Consider the following 26038-nt stretch of genomic DNA (forward strand, 5'->3'; position numbering starts at 1 on the left):
ACTGCGCATGTCCCGAGCGTGCGCAAGAAGCGAGGTCCCGCCTACTGCCCCTCCCCTGTCTGTTAAAGGCTCCCGGGCCACACAGGTTTACACATGCGTATTACTGAGGAGTGAAGCTGGCTTCCCGAAGAAGGGCAGAAGGACTGGCTGCGTGGCAGCTGAGCTTGGGCAGCGCGCGGAGCTCTCCTTAGTGCGTGTACGCATGTGCGAGACTTGGGGCGAGGCGGGCCGGGGAGGAGCTTGCCGGCGAGGGTTACCTCAGGGCTGGAGAGGCTGTGGGCTGTGGAGCGGCGTCCCTGCGGTCAGGACAGTGGGCAGGTGGTTCCCCGCAGGCAGCCCGCGTATCCCAACCTTGGCTGTGGTCAAGAAGAAGGGGAACGCTCACCTATGCTCCCGTCTCATGGCCCAGGACAGAGGTAGCCAGCCCAAGTGCCCAGAAAACAACGCGCCATTTGATTTCCTCGTGACTGGATTTCACGGCTAGGGAGGAGTTCCCCTTCCTCTGAAACGGATGTATTTTAAAAGTTACGTAGTTTTCCTCAAGCATTCTCCGCCTGACTTCTTAATGCTTCCCCGTCACTAAGCATCTTGAGGCGGGGGAAGGGCTTCAGTCCAGACCGAATAGAATACATTCGAATCCACGTAGTAACATCACTGCATTTTGACATCATTTGCGGATGTTAACGTTCACTTCACGGTGGGTTATGATTTCGTGGCGGTTATCCGTTGGATCTGTGCTTAAAAATGAACGACAAGTGAGGGAAAGGTGTTTTCAAAGTGATGGAATTTTTAGAAAATTATATTTAGCCGTAGGTTGGCATAGGTTATACTGTGTAGACTTTTAATTAAAGAGTTTTCACATTGGTACCAGATTTTATTTTATGATTCTCATTTTCCTAATGGATAAATTCTCCCTATTCTTAGTAGTATTTTTTTTTTTAAAGATTTAGTATTTGAAAGGCGAAGTTACAGAGAGAGAGAAAGACGTATCTTCCATCTACAGGTTCACTCACCAGATGGCTGCTATTTAGTCCCTAATTTTGCCCCTTATTTTGCATCCTCTGCTGTGAGAAAGGTTGTTAGGAGCCTAAAGTGTGCCTGGCATGGTACTACCCCTGCAATCTCATTATGGTGCAGTTACCCCAAAGCTATGTAAAATAACTTGCATCTTACAGATGGGAACACTGAGGTTTGGAGGTTTAATGATCTGCGAAAGATCTCAAAGTTGATGGGTATGAACTAGATTTTGAGACTGTGGCATATCCAAACCCATATTACTATTTGACTAGTCAATTAAGCAGGATGTGCAAAGATAGAATGCAGCTAGTTGAAATTGTTTTGGTTTATATATTATATACAATGACATCATTATAATAAAAATGGAATATATTTTTCTCACAGGGTTGTTGAAAGTGCTAAACAAAAAAAGCAGTCCTTAATAAGTCAATTTTGAAAGAAAAATGTTTCATTCTTGACTCTTTGATATAAGTTGTAACAATATTAGTGAATGAAAAAGTGATGACTTCTCTAAATTTATTAGTCTTCTACAAATCATTAGCTGAAATGGAGGGTTGCTGATGTGAAGTTTTAAAATATATTATTATTTAAAATAATTCTATAATGGCTTTTTCTGTGATAAAGTCAAATACTACTTTTTAAAAATTGCTATTATTTCTGTAAGAGCTACTAGGAATCCTTTTATTGTATTTAGAAATAGGATAGCTGAAGACCTCATTCAGACTGAGTTTAGCAGAGTGAAAGGAGCAATGATTGGGGAGTTATGGAGGTCTGGCATTTCCCTCAGATCAGTGTAAGATATTATTCAAACACTGAATGATCTTAAAATTGTCAGGTGTCTTTTAGAGTGGGCTGCCTGTACAGAGGGTGTTCACTAAAGGTGGAGCATGGTATGGATATTAGTTTGGCTGTCCCCAGAGGCCCATGTGTTAAATAAAAACTTGGTCCTCAAAGCCTTATGTTAGTGATATTGAGAGGGTGAGACCTTTGAAAGTAATTAGATTGGATTAGGTTGTTAGGATGGCATCCCCATAATTGAATCATGGAGATTTTATAGGGAGAGATGTAGATATATGCCCCTCTTGCCAAATTATATTGTGTGCCACCTCACTACTCTGCCAGGAAGAATGCCATAACCATATGTGAACTAATGGGGCTTTCTAATCTTGAACTGTGAACCTCCAAAACCAGGAGTTAGAATAAACTTATTTCCTTCTTGATAGTCTGTGTTTTTCTTTGTGGAAATGAAAAACTGACTTATATAGGCTGAATAGCTCTCTGTTGAGTATGCTGTTGTGAGAAGTTATGCCCGAAAGTGCCAGCACAGGGCATTTTACTAAGTTTTTGATTGAAGACTTTTCCCCTAAAAGAATGCAAAATACGGGTTTGAAACTTTCTTGGTGTCCAGCTCTGAGGGGAACTGGTTACTAATGTCTCTATTAGTTTCTTACTGCAGCTGTAAGTATTATCTTAGAGGGTTGAAACAAGATAAATTTATTTTCATAGGGTTCTGGATGTCTGGATCTTCCAGGGCTGACATTAGCAGGTCTGTGTTCTTCCTGGAGTCTAGTGAGAATCTGTTTTCTTTTCTTTCCCATCTTCTAGAGGCTGCCCACATTCCTTGGGCACATTTCTTGGATTGTGGCCCTCTCTGTCACCAGAGCTTGCAATCCTACTGCTCCTGCTTCTGCATCATTATTGTCACATCCTTCTCTGATTCTTTTTTTTTTTTAAAGATTTGTTTATTTTATTTGAAAGGCAGAATTACAGACAGGCGGGGGGGGGGGGTGTCTTCCATCTGTTGGTTCACTCCCCAGACGGCTGCAATGGCCAGAGCTGTGTCGATCCAAAGCCAAGAGCCAGGAGCTTCTTCCAGGTCTGTCACGCAGCTGCAGGGGCCCAAGGACTTGGGCCATCTTCTGCTGCTTTCCCAGGCCATAGCAGAGAGCTGGATCGGAAGTGGAGCAGCTGGGACTTGAACTGGTGCCCATATGGGATGCTGGCACTGCGGGTGGCAGCTTTACCCACTACGGCACAGTGCCCCCCCCCCCCCCCCCCCCCGGCTCTGATTCTTACTCTCCTGCCTCCCTCTTTCACTTATAATTACCTTTGTGACTATATTGGAACTGCCCAGATAACCCATTATATTCTGTTTAACTCAAGAGCCTTAATTTAACTACATCTGCGAAGTTCCCTTTTCATATAACACAGTATGTTCACAGGTTCTAAGGGGTGAGATGCAGATAGCTTTGGGGAGGTCCTTTATTCTGCCTACCACACTGACTTTCCTGGAGAGTAGAAACAATGAATGATCTTAGTTTAAAAACCAGCCTTCTCCAAGTCTTAAAAAGAATAAAGAGAAATCTTTTCTTATAGTAGTAAAAAAAAATATAGAGGGGAAAATTGGCAACTGTTTTCAAAGGGATATCTTTATTGTGATAACCTTAAAAATTATTATAAAGGAAGTTTTGAATTATGTAGTAAAATTTATGCAGCTGAGATTCTTAAGTTACTTCTAAAATCCAAAGAAGAGTAATTTTTGTACTAGCAATGGGATAGGTATAAACATAAGATATGTCATGTAATGATTTCTAAGAGTTGATTGAACAGGTATCTAAAATAAATAATTTTTCTTTCTCAAATAAAAGAGCATTGTTTGAAAAATAGCAACATTTTCGATCTTTAATACAATTTCATTTAGAATGATCCTCCAAAAAGAAAAGATTATGAAAAACCATGAATTTGCTCTTGTTCATGAAATGCAGATTTGTAAATGACGCTAAATAAAGTCTTTTTTAGCTTGCACAATGAAAATGCAACTCTTTTTTCCTGTGATACTAGCATGTAGAATTGAATTGTGAATGCTCTGAAATACTTTTGTATTACTGAAGAACAGCTACTTTTCAAATAATTCCTCTGGCTATGTTAGTATATTCTCTGAGCCAGAGAAATTTTTAGAGAATGTCACAAAGTTTGAGAACAACATCTTGCCTATGTTTACACTGAGGAGATAGCACACACACACACATACACACACACACATCTGGATTGTTCCATAATAAGAGCTCTAAACTTGATTTTTGTTGTTCTCAAACAAGGCTTTATCCTATGTCCATGCTCTGCCAGTCTGTGAATCAGGTATATAGTGAGCCAGATAGATTCTTGTCTAATTTGGATGTAGTAAGTTTGTTCGACTTTAGCCCAGAGGTGCTAGACTTGTATCCATGTTAGGCTAAGAGTTGTATTTTGCTTGTGCTGAGTAATAACTTGAAGACTTTCAGCCAACATTTAGGAATCTAGATTTCTGGCTTTTTTCTAGGGGAAAAAAAATCACTAATGTGGCACTTTGTCCATGAGGCAGTGATTGGCTTGGGGTGAATAGGACACCCCTGCTAGTTTGGGCATGAATCTGCAAATTCTGCTTCCAGTCCTACCCCTCACACAATGAATCACATGCATGTACATCCAGTAGTATATTTTCTCCTCTGTGAGTTTGAAATTCCCAATCCCTTTTAATGTTTTACATGGTAGTCCTGTGTATCCCTGCTCTTCCCCTGTCTCTCACAGGCTGTCATCCTTTCTCTTAGGCCTATTTTGGTTACATGGAACTTCTGCTATTCACTTAGTACACCTTGCCTTTTTATCCTCTCTGCTTTTGTACAGATTGTTTCCCCTTTCTGTCATTGTCTGCCTGGCAGATTTGTCCTGCTCAGTCTTTGGGACTCAGTTTGGGAGATGCTTTCTCTGATTGTCATGGGCACCTCTTCTGTACCTCCCAAAGCTTCCTTAAGCATGTTGGCATAAGAGCTCTAGGTGAGTGTACACCCCTGCTCTCTGCTGCTTTTCTCACCTTTCACTCTGTTTCAAGGTGCTGCTCAGCTTTACTGCTTCACAAAGAAGACCACAAGGATTAAAATTAAATTTCCTATCAGGATTTCTAAGGTAGTGGTACTTGACTGATAACTATAACCTTCTGAGTAGGCTTAAATACAGATTCCTGGTCACCACCTCAGCTGAGTCTTACATCAGCATTTCTCGGATTGGATTTAGGACAGTGTTTCTTAAAACCACTTCATATAGTTTCATAACTAGTCATTAATAACATGATTTATTAGTATTTCATTATTGTGTTGTTCATATTTTCTGATCTTTTCTCCCCAGGTACTTGAAGCCATCACATCCTACATATTACTGAGAAGATTGAGGCATACATGGTAGGCATAAAAAGTGTTCATTCATTGATTGACAAGAAAATTTTCCCTTTCCAATAACTAGATGTTAATTTCTTCTAAATTGATACTTTGCAGAAAATAAATAAGTATATAATAATGAATTATGTTTTAGGCTTTTGGATCATCCTGGAACTCAGTCAATGCGTATTTAGAAGTTGGCAGTCCTGATAGGATGATAGGTTCTTTGCTTAGACTGTTATTAGCAACTTTGTCTTTTATCCTGTGCTGTGATTCTTTATGGGGTTGGGGGTGGTTAGAATCTTCAAGGAGACTTTTCATGCTCAACACCCCTCCCAAGTCCCCATGAGAATCACAGCTTTGTGATTGGGCATGTGGGGTCAACAAACCAGGGGTAAAGCAGTGAGTCATCGTCTAAGGAAAGTTTGTAAATATGACCGTTAAGATTAGATAAATTAAGTAGAGGCTGATTTTGAATGTCCTTGACAAATTTTTGCTTGCAAATCTTAGTAACAGTTTTTAAAATTAATTTCTTTACTGCCACAGTAGGATTATTGTTTGCAGTTACAACAGAGATAAGAAGAAATATATTTTAAACAGGAACAATTATATTCAAATCCTTGTGTTGATTTGATTATATTTAGGCAAACCTTGGTTGGGTCATGTATCTGGAAAGAGAACTTGGGAGTTCATGCTAGAAAAGCACTTCTCAGCCACTTCTAAGACAGGATCATGCCCTTCTGCCCTCAGTTATCCACTATATATAATGATGAACTTCTTTTCTTTGTGTCTTTTAGAATGCTAGCTATCAGGCTGGCACTGTGGCTTAACAGGTTAATCCTCCGCCTTGCGGCGCCGGCACACCAGGTTCTAGTCCCGGTTGGGGAGCCGGATTCTATCCTGGTTGCCCCTCTTCCAGGCTATGGCCTGGGAAGGCAGTGGAGGATGGCCCAAGTCCTTGGGCCCTGCACCTGTATGGGAGACCGGGAGAAGCGCCTGGCTCCTGGCTTCGGATCAGCACAATGTGCCGGCCGCAGTGGCCATTGGAGGGTGAACCAACGGCAAAAGGAAGACCTTTCTCTCTGTCTCTCTCTCTCACTATCCACTCTGCCTGTCCAAAAAAAAAAAAAAAAAAAAAAAGTTAAAAAAAAAAAAAAGAAGAATGCTAGCTATCTATCTGGGGAGAAATGATGTAAGAGTCATAGAAATAATTATCTCTAGGACTCAGTCTCTCCTGTGATTGAGAAAACCGAAGTTAACTAGAGCCCAGGGGTTCGTTCCCTCCCTCCTTCCCTCCCTTCTTTCCTTCTTTCCTTCCTTCCTTTCTTCTTTTTTTTTTTTTTTTTTTTTTTTAGGTTTCAATACTTTATTCAAGTTTTATTTTAAGTGATGTTAATCACAACATTTGAAGGGGAGGATCTAATTCCACACAAAATGGAAGACTCTAAAGAGTACCCATTATACTGCTAAAAAATAAATTGAGTGATGAGAATATACAGAATTCCAATTTAGATTCCACATGTTGTCATCACAGGATCACACGTGTAGCCAGAGGTACTGGAAGTGATTTCATGCTCAGAGCAACACAGGAAGGAATTGAATCCTGAATTAAAAATATGGAACACTTTGCGAATTTGCATGCCATCCTTGTGCAGGAGTTGTGCTAATCTTCTCTGTATCGTTCCAATTTTCTTTTAAAGTTTTATTTTATTTATTTGAAAGAGTTACAGAGAGAGGTAGAAACACAGAGAGAGATCTTCCATCCGCTGGTTCACTCCCCAAATGGCCGCAACAGCTGGAGCTGCGCTGATCTGAAGCCAGGAGCCAGGAGCCATGAGCTTCTTCCAGGTATTCCAAGTGGGTGCAGGGGCCCAAGGACTTTGGCCATCTTCTACTGCTATCCCAGGCCATAGCAGAGAGCTGGATCGGAAGTGGAGCAGCTGGGACTAGAACTGGCTCCCATCTGTGATGCTGGTGCTTCAGGCCAGGGCTTTAACCTGCTGCACCACAGTGCAAGCCCTTGTTCAAATTTTAGTATATGTGCTGCTGAAGCAAGTACAAACCCAGTAGTTTTCAAACTTCTGTGTGCAACAGAGTTACCTGAAGACTTTTTAAAACACAGATTGCAAGCCACTTTCTGCCAGAGGTTCTGATTTAGTACTTCTAGGATGAGGTTCAGTAGTTTGCATTTCATTTTTTAAAAAGATTTGTTTGTTTATTTTTGAAAGAGTTATATATAGAGAGGAGGAAAGACGAAGGGAGAGAGAGAGCTTCTACCCATTGGTTCTCTCCCCAGACAGCCGCAACAGCCAGCACTGGGCAAGTTTTTTTTTTTTTTTTTTTATAATTTTGACAGGCAGAGTGGACAGTGAGAGGGAGAGACAGAGAGAAAGGTCTTCCTTTGCCGTTGGTTCACCCTCCAATGTCCGCCGTGGCTGGCTCGCTGTAGCCGGTGCACCGCGCTGATCCAAAGGCAGGAGCCAGGTGCTTCTCCTGGTCTCCCATGGGGTGCAGGGCCCAAGCACTTGGGCCATCCTCCACTGCACTCCGGGCCATAGCAGAGAGCTGGCCTGGAAGAGGGGCAACCGGGACAGAATCCAGCGCCCTGACCGGGACTAGAACCTGGTGTGCCGGCGCCGCTAGGCGGAGGATTAGCCTGTTGAGCCACGGCGCTGGCCAGCACTGGGCAAGTTTAAGGCTAGGAGCCAGAGCTTCATCTGGATCTCCCGTGTGTGTGGCAGGGCCCAAACATTTGGGCCATCTTCAGCTGCTTTTCCCAGGCCATTAGCAGGGACCTGGATAGGAAGTGGAGCAGCTGGAACACACCACAACACTTGCCCCCAGTGATTTGCTTTTCTAATGAGTCCTAGCTCCCAGGTAATAGCTGATACTGCTGGACCAGGTACTGCATCTTTATTTGAAAACTACTGGTCTTGGGGCCTGTGTTGTGGCATGGTGGGTTAAGCTGCTTCCTGCAATGCAGGTATCCCATATGGGTGCTGGTTTGAGTTCTAGCTGTTCCATTTTTGTTCCGCTCCCTTCTGGTGTGCCTGGGAAAGCAGCAGAAGATGGCCCAAGTCTTTAGGCCATTGCACCCACGTGGTAGACCCAGAAGAAGCTCCTGGCTCTTGGCTTTGGCCTTGCCCAGCCCTGGCTGTTGCGGCCTCTTGGGAAGGGAACCAGGATAGAAGATCTCTATCTGTGTTTCCCTCTCACTCTCTCTGTAACTCTGCCTTTCAAATAAATAAAATAAATCTTTAAATAAAAAAAGACCTACTCTTTTTTTAAAAATTTTATTTTTTTATTTGAGAGGTAGAGTCACAGAGAAAGGGAGAGGGAGAGACAGAAAGATCTTCCATTCACTGGTTCACTCTCCAAATGGCCGTAATGGCTGGAGCTGGACTGATCCTAAGCCAGGAGTCAGGAGCTTCTTCCAGGTCTCCCATGTGGATACAGGGGCCCAAGGGCTTAGGCTATCTTTCCACTTGCTTTCCCAGGCCATAAGTAGATAATTGGATTGGAAGAGGAGCTGGTATATGAACTGGCACCCATATGGTATGTGGTACCATAGTGGAGGCTTAGCCTACTATGCCACAGCGCTGGCCAGTTGACCTACTCTTAGTTTGTTTGAAACTCACATCAGTCATTAAGAAACTGATTTTATACCATGGCCTAGGATACTCAGGCACATGCATACACAGAGCTGAAATAGTTTTATAAAACAATGAAAACCCTTGCTATGTGCTATGCACTAAGATTTTTTTGCATAGTTTATTACATTTATTAAAAATTGTTGGTTGGGACCCACTAAAGTGACTACTAGCTTGCTAGTGAATTGTGAGCAGTAGTGTGAAAAATAGGGGAGCAAGCCGTCTGAAAGCTTCTTTAGCCTTAGCATTTTACCCTGTGACTGAACCACCCTTATATTACAGATAAGATTCAATCAGGAAATCCTAAGAGATGACAACCCTCTAACAATTCAGATACATTGCAGAGACCAGTGCCCATTTGGAGATCCAGTGAGCAAATACCTGATGCTGAAGGCTCACTTGAGCATTCTTTAGCAGTGAAAAAATGGTTGCTAGGTGCACAATCTGATTGGGTAAAGAACTTACCCTAAGTAGAAAGCATGACTGTACACTCAATCTGACACATTGACTTAACTTTATCTAAGGGGAATGGTTCTCAGCATACTATAGGGCAATGAGAATTAAATGGGTTTCTGGCCTGGCGCAAAGGACAATTGGGCTTAATTCCTAGATAGGAAAAGTGAGGATAAAGGAGAATTGTGAGGAAGATACTATAAAACTATAGAGGTATGGCAGATATTTAGACTGTAAGAAAGTCTGTTTAGTTGCCTAAAGACCTGGAAGAGGGATGAAAATGGCTGGAGAGAAAAAGCATTTTGTTTGTTTCTTTTCTCTTTTTAATGAGATGGATGGATCGATCGATCGATATATCTGAAAAGCAGAGTGCCTGAGATGGAGAGAAAGGGAGAGAAGGGTGGGAAGGAGGGAGGGGGGGAGGGATATCAATCTTCTGCCTGCTAGTTCACTTCCCAAATGGCACACCAGCCAGGGCTATGTCAGGCCAAAGCCTAGAAGACTGGATTGAGTTTCTGGCTCCTAGCTTCAGCCTGGCCTAGCCCTAATAGTTGTAGGTATTTGAGGAGTGAACCAGGATATTCATTCTCTCTCTTCGCCTGTCCTTTCAACTACATAAAATAAATAAAAATTATTAAAAAAAGATTCTTCTGGGTCATATTTTCATTCTTCTGGGAGATGGGATGGTTGCGGGTAGGAGGGAAGTTATGGGGGGAAAACCGCTGTAATCCAACAGTTGTACTTTCGAAATTTATATTTATTAAATAAAAGTTAAAAATAAATAAATAAATAAAATAAATAAACCTAAAAAGAGTTTGTGGAACATCATGGTGATATTGACATCTGTTGTCTGTGATGACTGAGTAATGTTGGGGAATGAAGAATACCCCCTGTGATAAACTTTCTATGACTTAATAGGGAGTAGTGCCTTTCAAAAAAGATGAAATTTATGTCGTAGGAACACTAGATTGGTTTTATGTATGTGGAATCATTTTCAAACATTCTTTTAAGACATTCAAATGGAGTATCAAATAAGCAATTGGATAAAAGATTCTGAAATTGAGGGGAGGTGTCTGGGACAGAGATGTGATTCAGAGTTACCTTTGTGAGGGTAGGACTTGAAGCTGAACTGTGAATGGGGATAGATTAAGAGAGAATGTAGTGAAAGGAAGAGAAAACTTGAAGATCTGTAGTATTTGTGGCAGACAGAAGAGAGGAAGCTATAAAGGAGACAGTGAAGAGGCAGATAGGGAAGAGAGAAAGTAGAAGAGGGCTGTACTATGGAAGCTAAGAATACAGAATTTCAGGATATAACACAGTGTCAGCTGTGTTAAATTTAATCCTAATAAAATTAGAATTTTTTTTAAAAAATGTGTAGGTGCTTATGCTGTGGCATAGAAGGTTAAGCCTCTCCCTGCAGTGCTGGCATCCAGTATGGGCGCTGATTCAAGTCTTGGCTGCTCCAATTCTAATCCAACTTTCTGCTAATGTACTTGGGAAAACAGCAGAAGATGGCCCAGGCATTTGGGCCCTTGCAGCCCGTGGGAGACCTGAAATAGGCTCCTGGCTTCTGTCTTCTGCCTGACCCAGCCCTGGCTGTTGCTGCCTTTTGAGGAGTGAACCAGTGGATGGAAGATTTTTTCACTCTCTCTCTCCCTTTTTCTCTATATTTCTGCCTTTCAAATAAATAAAATAAATAAATCTTTAAATAAATAAGAAGTGTGCAGCAATGGAGGCTCAAGTAAGACTGTGTTATGGTGAAAAAGAGAGGAAAATGGGATGATGAGTATAGAAAAACATCTTTTGAGAAGTTTGTTTTTATGAGGTAAGGATGAAAGCACTGGGGATCTTGCTTGACAGATATGACTCCAGGAAGTGGTGTTGTTCTTGCCTTTTCTAATTTGGGCATGTTTAAAAACCAGTTAAGAAAGTATATAACTGAGAGGGAAAGATTTAATAAAAGTGAGAGAAGATAAAATTGATGATGGTAGTTTTTTTTTTTTTAAGATTTATTTATTTATTTGAAAGGCAGAGTTACAGAGAGGCAGAGGCAGATGCAGAGGGAGAGAGAGCTTCCATCTGCTGGTTCACTCCCCAAATGGCTGCAACAGCCAAAGCTGGGCTAATCCTAAGCCAGGAATCAGGAGCCAGGAGCCAGGAGTTTCTTCTAGATCTCCTATGTGGGTACAGGGACCCAAGCACTTGGATCTTCTTCTATTGCTTTCCCAGGCCATAGCAAAGAGCTGAATTGGAAGAGGAGCAGCCAGGGCTGGAACCTGCATCCATATGGGATGCCAGCACTGCAGGTTGCTGCTTTACCTGCTATGCTACAGCACTGGCTCCAATGATGATAGTTTTTATAGGCTGTGAAGAGAATATATTAGGGTATGGATGAAGGTGGAAGGATGGTAATCTATGCAATGTAGTGGTGAAGCAAGTTAATACAGCTATCTCCTGCAATAACTTGGAAAGAGTGTCATATATCTAATAAAGTTTGACTTTGAGGCAAATGAGATGAAAAAAAAAAGTTAGAAGCTCCTGTGGGTTTCTGTTGGTACATCTGCAAGAGACATACCATCTGCAAAGAGATGGATTCAGAAAAGAATCCATGGAATCAGTGGAAGATGGCCGAGGTGCTTGGGTCCCTGTATCCTCCTGGGGGACCCAGAAGAAGGTCCTGGCTTGGGATCGGCTCAGCTTCAGCCATTGCAGCCATTTGGGGAGTGGACCAGCAGATTAACTGGTAAAGGTCTGGTAAACCAGACCTTTCTCTCTATCTCTTCTTCTCTCTCTCTGTAACTCTACCTCTCAAATAAATAATCTTAAAAAAAGAAGAGATTGGAACAGTTTTTCTCCCATTTTACTAATGAGAACATCAAGGCATAGGGAGGTTAAATAACTTCTTACATAACCAGGTAAAGTGAGAGTGCCAAGGTGAGACTCAAGACAAGCTGACTTTAGAAGCACACTTCACCCCCATGCTCACCAGTGGCAGAAGGGTCCCATAGGAGAGAGTGAAGAGGAAGGGAGAAGGGGGAATGGCTAAGGGAAGAGGGAAAAGAAATGATAGGGCATGAGGATGGAGTCTGCTGCAATCCCTAGCTCAGATAATGGGGAGCATCCTGCTCCCCAGAAGGCTAATTTGTCTGGGCTGGTTTTGACTACATGCCTGGAGGCTGCTGCAAGGTTCCAAGAAACCATGTTACTGAGGAACTAAGGAAAACGCTTTCTTTTTGGAAGTGACATTCTTTGGTCAGTTCATTCACACTAAGAAAAACTCAAACAACGCCACACCTCCTATCTTTGCTTACATTCCTGGAGGTGACTCTTCTCACCTGGCCAGTCCTTGCCCAGTCAAAACCTCTCCTGTTTGCGTTGCCACCTTTAAAAAAATAGTTTGCATTAGGCCTCATCTTGTTAGCTAACACTGCTTATTTTGCCAGTGTAGTAGAAAACCAAGGCATTGATTCAACAGTGCACTTGACATTTACTGAGTACTCATCAACTAGGTAACATCAAATGTAATGAAGATCTAAGGCCTTAGCCACTGTGGAACTCCCCTTACTTGCTGTCAACTACAAGAGATGGATTATAAATTAGTGGGTAGATAAAAAAAAAGTCCCAGACTGTCTTGGTGGTTTCTTTGTTCCATCTGATCTCATATTAGAAGACTCTGAATTTTTTTTATAGAAATCTTTTATTTAATAAATATAAATTTCATAAGTACAACTTTTGGATTATAGCGGTTCTACCCCCATACCCACCCTCCCACCCCTAAACCATCCTGCTTCCTACTCCCTCTTCCATCCCATTCTTCATTAAGATTCATTTTCAATTATCTTTATATACAGAAGATCAACTCTGTACTAAGTAAAAATTTCAACAGTTCGCACCCATACAGACACACAAAGTATGAAGTACTGTTTGAGTAGTAGTTTTGCCATTAATTCACATAGTACAACACATTAAGGACAAAGATCTTACACGGGCAGCAAGTGCACAGTGACTTCTGTTGTTGATTTAACAACTGACACTCTTATTTATGACGTCAGTAATCACCCGAGGCTCTTGTCATGAGCTGCCAAGGCTATGGAAGCCTCTTGAGTCCACAAACTCTGACCTTATTTAGACAAGGCCATAATCAAAGTGGAAGTTCTCTCCTTCCTTCAGAGAAAGGTACCTCTTTCTTTGATGGCCCCTTCTTTCCATCCCTGGTTACTTCTTAGCAGTTCTTTAAGATTTGGCTCCTCCAGTTATTTGGTCATTATTTATGAAGCACCTACTATACAGCAGGAGCTATTCTATTGGCTAGGATCCAAAAGTGAACTAAACAACCCCAAATTCCAAGCTTTTAAGATTACAATGAGAGGGGACAGACTACACAATATATATAAATGTATAAGATATATGATGGTAACACTGGCCATGACAAAAGTAATGCCAGTTAAAAGAATGGAGAGGAAAGGAGTAGTGTTTGGGTCAAAGCAAGTCTCTCCGTGGCAGCAACATTTAAGCAGGAAATTGAGTAAAATTAGAGAGTGAGCCACATGGAGCTCCAAACGCTTCAGGTAAAAGAAACAGTAAATACAAAAGCCCTGAGGCAGATAAGGGATTGTGTGTTGAGGGCTATAAACAAGGCCAGTGGAGCTGGCGATGGATGAGAGAAGGAAACAGTGGAAGGTATAAGGTCAGAGAGGTAATAGGGAAACAAGATGACATAGGACCTTATTGGTCTAGAGATGGTGACTTTCATTGGGAAACCACTGGATGTTTTTAACATAGGAATGACGTAATCACTGAGTCTTCAGGTCCTGTTAGGATCCATCTTGGCTGCCTTACAAAGAACAGACTGTAGAGTGCAAGGGTGGAAGTGGGAGGCCAAGCAATGTCAGCTACCCAGGCTCAAGAAAATGAGGGCTTAGATGAGGGCAGTAGCCACAGAGATGAAGAGCAGTAAAAATCTGGAAATAATTTGAAGATGAAGTCCACAGAATTTCCTAAAAGATGCAGGGAAATTCAAGGAGTCAAGGATGGCAGCAAGGTATTTGGTCAGAGCAATCCTGAGAACGAATTTGCATCAGCTGAGACAAGGAAGACGCTGTGTGAAGAGGGTTTAGGGTGTTGATCAGGAGTTGAGTTTTAAACTGATTGAGCTGGAAGTGCCTATGAGACATCCGACTGGAGAAGCAGAGTAGCCATTAGGCAATGCTAATGTAAGAGGTGGTCAGACCTGGAGATGTGATTGGGGTTGTTGATGTATCGATTGTATTTTCAAAAGGAAGGGTTGGATATGCTGGGCTAGAGAAGAGCATTCCAAAGACTAAAACTTGGGAGTCTCCAACATTTAGAGGTCAGGGATATTAGGGGGATGCTGAAAGGATGCTAAGAGAGATCAGCATGTAAGAGCAAGACTGGCTGTCAAGTGTGGCTAACAAGCCAAGCACTGGGGAACTGTCTAGTGCCTGGCAGCACAGAGGGCACTGATGACCTCATCAAGAGAAGTTTCAAAGGTTCCAGAGAGAACCAGAGGAGAGAAACAAGGAATAGCTCATAGAAACAGCTCTTGAGAAGTTTTGTTGGAAAGGTGATTAGAGACGGAGGACATGTGAGTCAGGTCAGATTTTTTAAAAAAAATGGAATGCACTCATTAATTACCTAAGGAACTATGGAGCTAATTCCACGTATTTTGAGAATCTAGCCTAGAACTAGGAAAGGGTATTGGGAAAAGATTATTAATTTCATCTTCTCCCCAGTAGCCCTTGTCCATGGACTCTCATCCCAGTTCTGCCTTCTGTCCTCCCCTAACTGGTGAGCGATGTGGTCATTTGCATTTCTGTGTCTGACTTCTGTCTGGCACTTAGCAGACTAAGGAGACTGCCCAGTATTTCACTTGGATGCCTATTTACCTGACCATGCCAGCTCTTTTCATGAAGACTAAATTTGGCTATCTATCATTATCATTGATTTTGCCTGATTCATATGTTATGAGGTAATTTTTTTTGTGTATGTGATTTGTATTCCTCTTTTCTTTCTTTTTAATTTAGTAAATATAAATTCCCAAAGTACAGTTTATGGATTACAATGGCTTCCCCCTACCCTATAATTTCCCTCCCACTCACACTCCCCCATCTCCCGCTCCCTCTCCCATTCGCTTCACATCAAGATTCATTTTCAATTATCTTTATATACAGAAGAAGACTCTGAATTGACTGATGTTCTCAAAATCCATCTAACCAGGCACACACTTTGCTTAGCAGTTAAGACACCAGTCAGGATGCCCATGTCCCATATTGTAGTGCCAGAGTTTGATACCCACCTGTAGCTTCTGACTCCAGTTTCCTGCCAAGGCTACCCTAGTAGGCAGTACTGGTGGCTCAGGTGGTTGGGTCCCTGCCGCTCATGTGGGAAACCTGGATTCCATTTCTGACTGCTAGCTCTGTCCTGGTTTAGCTCCTGCAGTTGCAGGTATTTGGGGAGTGGATCAGTAGATGGGAGCTCTCTCTCTCTCTGATCAACTATCTCTCTCTTTCTCTCTCTGTATCTCTGCCTCTCAAAGAAATAAATGAGAAAAAAAATTAAACAGACTTGTTTGAATCTTCTTGACTTTTCTTTCTGCATTTGAAATTTATGGAATTTTTTAGTGTTACAAAGAAAAGATAGCTCAAAGTTTGTTTAGTATTAAAAAGTGACAAATCTTAGAAAAGTTTATTCTAGCTGCAGTGCTAAGAGAGGTAATTTTATTCAAAATGTTAAAAATGTTAGCCAAGAGCTATGGCTCGTTTCCTGCCCTCCTCACCCCCTCTTCTGTTGAAATTTTCTCTGCTGTTCCTAAACAGCAATTTTTAAAAATGACCTCATCTTCTCCCATTTCAGTTGCAGTAGACTGTGTCACAGAATCCATGATGTAAGCACAATTTCCCCAATATCTATAGCTTCACATGAAAAGATGAGCTAGGCCAAGCACTTGTCTCCTTTGTGAATTTGGAATTAGAAAGCTGAGAGAGCTAAGGCTGGGTCTGTTCACCATAGGGACCACAGTGTAAAGGAAAGAGCATCAGTAAATTATCCAAACGTACAGAGCTGATAATGGTTGATTACATTCACAACATTTTCTTCTGATAATATTTCCTTTCATATAAAGATAAACTTGGGGCCAGTGTTGTGGTATAGCCAGTAAAGTCACTGCCTGTGGTGTTGGCATCCAATATAGATGCCAGTTCATGTCCTGGCTGTTCCACTTCTGATCCAGCTCCCTGATAATGGCCTGGAAAGTAGTATATGGTAGCTCAAGTACCTGGGCCCTGACACCCATGTGGAAGACTTAGAATAAACTCTTGACTTCAGCCTGGCCCAGAACTGGCCCTGGCCATTGTGGCCAAATGGGGAGTGAACCAGTGAGCAGAAAATCTCTCTCTCTCTCTCTCTCTCTCTCTCTCTCTCTGTAACTCCAACTTTCAAAACAAATACATAAATCTTAAAAAAAATAAGCGAGGTAGAACTTGGTACTGCTGATGAAATAAAATTCCAGGAGAGGAGTCTCCATCTCTTTTTTGCCTATAATCTCTTTCTCTGAGAATACTTCAAGGCATTATAGACATATTTTTGTGGGCTATATAATTTATATGTCATCCAAAGTAATCTTATAATTTCCATCCTAGTAAAATGAAAATATTAATGATATTGAAAGGTACCAGGATATGCCATTGCAAATTATATCATTTTGGCTTGTTGATTATTTTAAGCTGAAGACAATTTAGAAAAAGCAGGTATAAGCATATTTTTCTGCTCTTCTTTCTCTCTGAAAGTAGGACATAAATTTATCTCCTCTCCTATACCAGAATGAGGAGATTAACCCTTGTCACTGAAGGTGGGAAAGCTGCAATAAACCTGGGGGTACAGATAACTCTCATATCCTGATTTCATTGCCTTTGGGTAGATTTCTAGGAGTGGCATTGCTAAGTCATATGGTAGATCTAATTTCAGCTTTCTGAGGAATCTCCATACTGTCTTCCACAATGGCTATACTCATTTACATTTCTACCAATGTGGATTAGGGAACCATTTCTCCCATATCCTTGCCAGAATTTATTGTTTTTTAATTTCTATATTAGAGCCATTCGAATTGGGCTGACGTGAAAACTCATTGTGATTTTGACTTGCATTTCCCTGATGGCTAGTGATCCTAAGAAATTTTCATGTGTCTGTTGGGCATTTGAATTTCCTCTTTTGAAAAATGCCTGCTCAATTCCTTTTCCAGTTCTTAACTGGATTGTTTGTTTTATGTGGTTGATTTTCTTGAGCTCCTTATAGATTCTAGATATTAATCTTTATCAGTTGCATACTTTGCGAATATTTTTTCCTTTCTGTCAGTTGCCCTTTGACTTTTTTAAGTGTTTCCTTTGTGGTGCAGAAGCTTCTTAAATTGATGTAACAACATTTGTTTATTTTTGCTTTTATTGCCTGTGCTTCTGGTGTCTTTTCAAAGAAGTCTCTGTCTATGCCAATGTCCTGCAGAGTTTCTCCAATGTTCTTCTCTAGTTCTCCATCCTTTGATGGTATCAGGTCATAGATTTAGATCTTTGATCCATTTTTTGTTGATTTTTGTATAAAATGTCAGGAAAAGGTCTTCATACTTCTGCATGCAGAGATCCAATTTTCCTAGTACCATTTGTTGAAGAGACTGTCCTTGCTCCAGTGGATTGATTTCTGAGGATTCAATTCTGTTCCATTGGTCTACATATCTATTTTTGTGCCAGTACCAGGCTGTTTTGATTATAGCTGCCCTGTACTATGTCTTGAAATCTGGTATTGTGATGCCTCCATCTTTGTTTTAGTTTTTGAATATTGCTTTAGTGATTTGGGGTCTCTTGTGTTTCCATATGAATTTGATTTTTCTAGATCTGAGAAGAATTTTGTTGGTATGTTAATTAGTATAGCATTGAATCTGTAAATTGCTTTCAGTACTATGGATATTTTGATGATATGGATTCTTCCAATCCACGAACATGGAAGATTTTTCCATTTTTTGTGTCTTCTATTTCTTTCTTTAATGTTTTTTCTTTTGATATTTACTTTATTTTTTTTTAAACTTTTATTTAATGAATATAAATTTCCAAAGTACAGCTTATGGATTACAATGGCTTCCCCCCCCACAAACTTCCCTCCCAACCACAACCCTCCCCTTTCCCACTCCCTCTCCCCTTCCATTCACATCAAGATTCATTTTTAATTCTCTTTATATACAGAAGATCAGTTTAGTATAATTTTCATAATAGAGATCTTTCACCTCCTTGGTTAAATTTATTCCAAGGTATTTAGAAATTTTTTGAGGCTAATGTGAATGGGACTGAACTTACAAGTTATTTCTCAGCCATTGGCAGTCTTTTTTTTAGGTTCACTTGGCTAATCCTCTGTCTGCGGTGCCAGCACCCTGGGTTCTAGTCCTGGTCAGGGCGCCGGATTCTATCCTGGTTGTTCCTCTTCCATTCCAGCTCTCTGCTGTGGCCCGGTAAGGCAGTGGAGGATGGCCCAAGTGCTTGGGCCCTGCACCCGCATGGGAGACCAGGAGGAAGCACCTGGCTCCTGGCTTCGGATTGGCACAGTGTGCCTGCCATAGTGGCCATTTGGGGGGTGAACCAACTGAAGGAAAATCTTTCTCTCTGTCTCTCTCTCTGTCCAACTCTGCCTGTGGGAAAAAAAAGGCTATTGATATTTGTGTGTTGATATTATATCCTGCCACTTTACCAAACTCTTTTATGAGTTCAAGTAGTTTCTGGGGCCTGCACCATGGCTCACTAGGTTAATCCTTCACCTGCAGCACCGGCATTCCATATGGGTGCCAGGTTCTAGTCCCGGTTGCTCCTCTTCTAAGCCAGCTCTCTGCTGTGGCCCAGGAGGGCATTGGAGGATGGCCCAAGTGCTTGGGCCCCTTTACCCGCATGGGAGACCAGGAGGAAGCACCTGGCTCCTGGTTTCAGATGGGTGCAGCACCAGCTATAAGCAGCCATTTGGGGAGTGAACCAACAGAAGGAAGACCTTTCTCTCTGTCTCTCTCTCTCTCACTGTCTATGACTCTACCTTTCAAATAAAATAATCAATGTAAAAAAGTAGTTTATTTTTGGAGTCTTGGTTCCCCTGTATATAGAATCATGTCATCTGCATACAGGGTTAATTTGACTTACTCCTTTCCTATTTATATCCCTTTGATTTCTTTTTTTGTCTGATGGCTTGGCTAAATCTTCTAGAACTGTATTGAATAGCAGTGGTAAAAGTGGACATCCTTGTCTGGTTCCAGATCTTAGTGAAAATGCTTCCAACTTTTCCCTATTCAGTGTAATGCTGGCTGGGGGTTTGTCATATGTTGACTTGATTGTGTTGAGGAATGTTCATTCTATACCCAATTTGCTTAAGGGTTCTATCATGAAAAGATGTTGTATTTTATCAAGTGCTGTCTCTGCATCTATTGAGATAATAATATGGGAGATATAACAACAGGAACCACATACATAAAGAGAATCACCAGGAATTACTACAAGTAGCTATTTGACAACAGATTTGAAAATTTATAAGTAATGGATAGACATATTCCTAGACACATACAGTCTACTAAAATTGAGGGATGGAGACATTGAAAAATGAAACAGACCAATAATGAAGATGGAGACTGAATCAGTAATAAAGACCCTCCTAACAAAGAAAAGCCCAGGTAGCTTCATGCAGAATTCTACCAGACTTTTAAAAAAGAACTAATTCAAGTTCTTCTAAAACTATTAAAAACAATTGAAAGGGAGGGAATACTCCCAAACTCCTTCTATGAGGCCACCTCACCTTCATTTCAAAACCAGAAAAAGATACAACAAAGAAAGAGAACCAATATCCATGATGAACACAGATGCAAAAATCCTCAACAAAATATTAGCTAATCAAATCAAACAGCCCATTAGAAAGATCATTCACCCAAATCAAGTGGAATTTATTCCTGGTATACAGAGATGGTTCAACATATGCAAATCAATAATATGATGCATCACATTAACAAATTGAAAAATAAAAACCATGTGATTTCTCAATAGATGCAGAGAAAGCAAATTAGTTCACTTTTTAAAAGAGAATTTCTTTTAAAAATGTATTTATTTTCCACTTTTACTTGAAGTAGAGAGACTCAGAGAGATAAAGGAAGAGAGATCTTCCAATTGCTGGTTCACTTCCCAAATGCCTGCAACAGCCAAGACTGGACCAGGCCAAAGTCAGGAGTTCAGAAGCTGATCAGGGTGTCTGCCATGTGGGTGATAGAGACCCAAGTACTTGGGCCATCACCTGCTGCTTCCCAGGATGTGCATTAGTAGGTAACTTGTTTGAAATCAGAGATGGGACCCAAACCATGCATTTTGATATGAGACGTCCAAAGCAATGTCTTAACTGTTGAGCCAAATACCTGCCCTTATATAACTGAATTAAGTAAGACTGTACATTTATTACCCCCTTTATGCCACTAAAATTGATCTCTGTAGCCTTATTTTGTTTATAATCCTAGTGAGTGCATATCATTATATTTAATTAAAGAGGCTCAGGAAGAAGGGGAAAAAATATACCCTTTGCCCTCCAGATTCTGGAAGCATTCAAATAATCTAATTTGATAAAACATGGGAAACATTCAGTAGACTTCCAGTGTTGCTTTTCTGTGCTATAAGTATATTTTTGTTGATATTTATAACTGTCACTAACTAGTTTTTTCTGCTAATAGAAATCTGCCCTTGGAAGCAATATTTAAACAAAGGAAAAATTTTTTTTATTTTTCTTATGTCATCTTTTTTTAATTTAGTAAATATAAATTTCCAAAGTACAGTTTATGGATTACAATGGCTCCCCCCCCCCCCATAACTTCTCTCCCACTCGCATCCCTCCCATCTCCCACTCCCTCTCCCATTCCATTCACATCAAGATTCATTTTCTATTATCTTTATATACAGAATATTGACTTAGTATATGTTAAGTAAAGGTTTCATCAGTTTGCACCCACACAGAAACACAAAGTGTAAAATACTGTTTCAGTATTAGTTATAGCATTACTTCACATTGGACAACACATTAAGGACAGATCCCACATGAGAAGTAAGTACACAGTGACTCCTGTTGTTGACTTAACAATTTGCCACTCTTGTTTATGGCGTCAGTAATCTCTCTAGGCTCTAGTCATGAGTTGCCAAGGCTATGGAAGCCTTTTGAGTTTGCCGACTTCGATCTTATTCTGACAGGGTCATAGTCAAAATGGAAGTTCTCTCCTTCCTTCAGAGAAAGGTACCTCCTTCTTTGGTGGGCCCGTTCTTTCCACTGGGATCTCATTCACAGAGATCTTTCATTTAGGTCTTCTTCTTCTTTTTTTTTTTCCCAGAGTGACTTGGCTTTCCATGCCTAAAATACTCTCATGGGCTCTTCAGCCAGATCCGAATGCCTTAAGGGCTGATTCTGAGGCCAGGGTGCTATTTAGGATATCTGCCATTCTATGAGTCTGCTGTGTATCCCGCTTCCCATGATGGATCATTCTCTCCTGACAAAGGAAATTTTTAAGATTACAAAGATGTTAGAAAATGGTGCCATGTGCTGTGAAAATAATCTTTAAGGTGAAACATGTAATTCAGATTATTTTTCTTCTTATTTTTTCCTCCTGCTGAGGATGATGAAACTGACACCTCCATATTCCCCCAAAGAAAACATACTTGTATTTTTTCTCAAATCAGTGGCTCCCTTTCTTTTTTTCTACCTCACATGGACTGGGGGTGGGGGAAGATGGTTATGACTGTTGGTTTTCAGCATTTACAAATGATTAGCAATCTTATGTAAATGAGTAGTTGTTAGATATATGTTTGTTAACCCAAATAATGCAAATGTTTTTTCTTTCTGTAATTGCTATGAGCTGTTTTATGAGCTTGGGGGAGTATCACTTTATACTCTTCATCTTCTCATAGCTTCTTTGGTAAGAAATTGTGTATCACCCAGTTTGGTTTTCTTCAGTCTTTCCCAGTCATCCAAGAACCCTTGGAATAAAGCTTTGGTGCTTGCATGCAGGAGGTGGAGGGCAAGGTGAGATGTTCAGCCAGTCCTTGAGCTGAGGGTTGTTTTGGATGCTGTCAATCAGTTAACCTGCTGGCTATCTGGGTCGGTGTGGTAGAGTCTTGTCCATTTCTTTAGTGATGTCCTTCCTAGGACAGAGACTTGCAAAGGCTGCTGTTCATGCTCTGGGCTGGACTCCCAGGTTTCATTCACATGCTTAACTCTGTAGCCTGATGCTATGGCAATGGCTTTAGAAGGTCTCTAGGCTTGGTCCCTTTATGTTTCAAGGTCAGCCTCTGCATTTTGCGTTTCAATTGAGCCTGAACTTCAGCCCACCCAGAATCCTTGATCCCTTGCAGTTGTTCCACTTTGAGGCTTTTGACATCGTTTCTGGCCAGTGGACTACTGTCTTAAGATACCCGGATCCACTCAGTTTAGCATAGCTTCAGTAGTCATCTGCCCCTGCCCTCCTCACAGTTTTGTAATTCTTTTTTTTTAAGATTATTTTATTTAAAAGTCAGAGTTACAGAGTGGGGGTAGAGAGAGAGAGAGAGAGAGAGAGAGACTCTTCCATGCACTGGTTCACTCCCCAAATGGCCACAATGGCCAGGTCTGGGCCAGACCAAATCTGGGAGCCAGGAGCTTCATGCAGATCTCCCACATGAGTGTAGGGGTCTAAGCACTTGGGCCATCTTCCACTGCTTTCAAGGCACATTAGCAGGGAGCTGGATCAGAAGTGAAGCAGCCAGGATGTGAACCGGTGCCCATGTGTGATGCCAGTGCTACAGTTGGTGGCATTACTCCTTATGCCACAGTGCCAGCCCTAGTCTTGGGAATTCTTAAGCAGAGTGATCAACACACCCTCTTCCTGAGTACTGAATCCAAATGAGTCTTAGTTAGAGCGCTATCTTCACTAAACCCCTTAGGATCCTGTTACATCTTCCTCCAGGATAATGGCTGCATGCCTGTGTTATATCTGCATCACTGGAGGAATTTGCATTCAAGTGACAGTCCACATAATCAGCCAGTCCACTCCTAGGTAAACTTGTGCCTTAACTTTGGGCTCAGAGGCAGTTATCCTAATTTTTCAATTTTCCTCATCTGAGACTCCAGATGCTTATTCAAGGCCATATGATGCCAACAATAAGGCCAATAGATGAATAGATTTGAAGGGGCACATAAACGATTTTAAACCTGTACATGTTCATCTTGTTGAGAAGTCTCTGTGTGGACCCAAAATCAAATTGAAGCCTGGTCTGAAAAATGTGAGGGAGGAACAAAGCTTTTATATAACCACTCAGGATTAGTGAATAGGTGTGTGTAGATTACACTGACAAAAGATTAGCAACAGAAAAAACATCCTTTGTTTACATTTGCAAAGTATAAACTGGAGTACTCAGTGACAAATAAATCAAAAGAGTGGTTAGAATTTGGGGCTTATATGCCATCTTAATAAATGAAGGTGGTGGAAAAAGGCACTAATGGAAAAACAAATGACATTTTAGAAAAATGAATGGGTTCTTAGGAGAATAGATGGGAAATTTGCTAGTTTTGTGACAGTGTCTTCCTCAGTTTGGTATTTAATTTACTCCTAGTCCCTGAGAAGCTTAGAATTGCTCTTGGGGAGGGGTACATGATGATTAAGTTTTTGCAAGGCTTTGCTTTTTGTCAGATACAAGATTTCAGATACTCAAATGCCTTTATCTCAAAATAATTTTAATGTCACATGACATAATTTTGGATGACATGTTCTGTCCCCCTTCAAAAAGGATCAAATTATTTGAACATTATAAAATATAACAAAATTTGTTTTATTTTGGTATACAAACTTTATGCATGTCAAAAATACAAACTCAGAAACACAGTGATTCTTACCACCCTACTCACCCTCCCAGCCACACTCCCACCCTTCTTCCTCTTCCCTCTCCTATTCTCATTCTTATTTTTTTACTAAGATCTATTTTTAATTAACATTTTACACATAAGATTAACACTATACTAAGTAAAGAATTCAACAAATAGTATAAAAAAAAAACCTGTTCCACAGTCAAGTCAAGGGCTGTTTAAAGTCATCACATCTCAAAGTGTCAATTTCACTTCTATAGATTACCTTTTAGGTACTCTATCAGTTACCGCAGATGAAGGAGAACATACAGTATTTGTCCTTTTGGGAAAAAAAATTTGTTTTCTTTCTTTCTTTCTTTCTTTCTTTCTTTCTTTCTTTCTTTCTTTCTTTCTTTCTTTCTTTCTTTCTTTCTTTCTTTCTTTTTGACAGGCAGAGTGGACAGTGAGAGAGAGTGACAGAGAGAAAGGTCTTCCTTTTTCCGTTGGTTCACCCCCCAATGGTCACTGCGGCCTGTGCGCTGCAGCAAGGAGTCAGGTGCTTCTCCTGGTCTCCCATGCGGTGCAGGGCCCAAGGACTTGGGCCATCCTCCACTGCACTCCTGGGTCACAGCAGAGAGCTGGACTGGACGAGGAGCAACCGGGACAGAATCCGGCGCCCTGACCACAACTGGAACCCGGTGTGCCGGCGCTGCAGGCGGAGGATTAGCCTATTGAGCCGCGGCTCCAACCAAAAAATTTGTTTTCAGTTCTCATGTTAGTGCGAAGAGATTCAATGTGTTTCATAGATATAGTTCTTTTATTTATTTGAAAGTCAGAGTTTCAGAGAGAGAGAGAGAGAGAGAGAGAGAAAGAGAGAGAGTGAGAGAAATGCTTGTTCATTCCCCAAATGGCCAGGACTGGTCCAGGCTGAAGCCAGGAGCCAGGAACTCCATTCTGAGTGGCAGGGGCCTAAGCACTTGAGCCATCTTCTGCTGTTTTCTCCAGGAACATTAGCAGGGAGCTGGATCGAAGTGAAGCAGATGGGACTCCAGCTGGCACCCATATGAGATGCTGGTGTCATAGGTGGAGCCTTTACTTGCTATGCCACAGAGCCAGTGCCCATAGATAATGATTCTAAGAATATAATGATACTTCCCTTTCCCTAACTCCCTTTCTTCTCTCTCTCTCTTTCTAATTTTTGAGATAACATTTTAAATTTACATTATCGTCAGAGGCTTAATGCTTCACTAAATGAAGAATTCAAGAATATAGGCAAAGGTTGTAAACACTAATCAGATGAAAAGATGTCCATTATACTCATGTATAGCAAATTTTAAAATAATTACAGATCATTAAAACTATAGTAGTATATCATTCTTAACCATTTGCTTCACAAAGATATGAAACAAAGTTTAACAAAGCTATATTTGCAGCAGTACTGATACAAGCATTCCCTTCCCTTGCCCTGCCTTCCCTTCCCTTCATTTATTTATTTATTTATTTGAAAGCGTTACAGAGGAGGCCCAAGCATTCCCTTCCCTTGCCCTGCCTTCCCTTCCCTTCATTTATTTATTTATTTATTTGAAAGCGTTACAGAGGAGGCCTGAGCGAGAGAGAGAGAGAGAGAGAGAGAGAGAGAGAGATCTTTCATCTTCTGGCTCACTCTGCAAATGGCTGCAATGGCTGGAGCTGAGCAGATCTGAAGCCAGGAGCCAGGAGCTTCCTCTGTGTCTTCCATGTGGGTACAGGGGCCTAAGGACTTGGGCCATCCTCTGCAGCTTTCCTAGACACATTAACAGGGAGATGGATTGGAAGTGGAACATCCAGGACTCAAACTGGTGCCCACATGGGATA

General features: G+C 41.2%; 1 long non-coding RNA gene and 1 pseudogene across 1 annotated transcript in view; one reads left to right on the forward strand and one right to left on the reverse strand.

The window, feature by feature from the left end:
• The first annotated feature begins 245 nt into the window (after window positions 1–245).
• The window catches only part of LOC133772589 (uncharacterized), a 162834-nt gene continuing 137041 nt past the window's right edge, over window positions 246–26038 (forward strand). Inside the window, exons 1-2 of the long non-coding RNA XR_009867793.1 lie at window positions 246–697; window positions 5179–5231. This is a non-coding gene — a long non-coding RNA (uncharacterized LOC133772589). The remainder of the gene's footprint in view (window positions 698–5178; window positions 5232–26038) is intronic.
• On the reverse strand, window positions 6818–6917 carry LOC133773136 (U6 spliceosomal RNA; annotated as a pseudogene).

Source organism: Lepus europaeus, chromosome 13 (genome assembly GCF_033115175.1).
Source record: "Lepus europaeus isolate LE1 chromosome 13, mLepTim1.pri, whole genome shotgun sequence".
Lineage (NCBI taxonomy): Eukaryota > Metazoa > Chordata > Mammalia > Lagomorpha > Leporidae > Lepus > Lepus europaeus.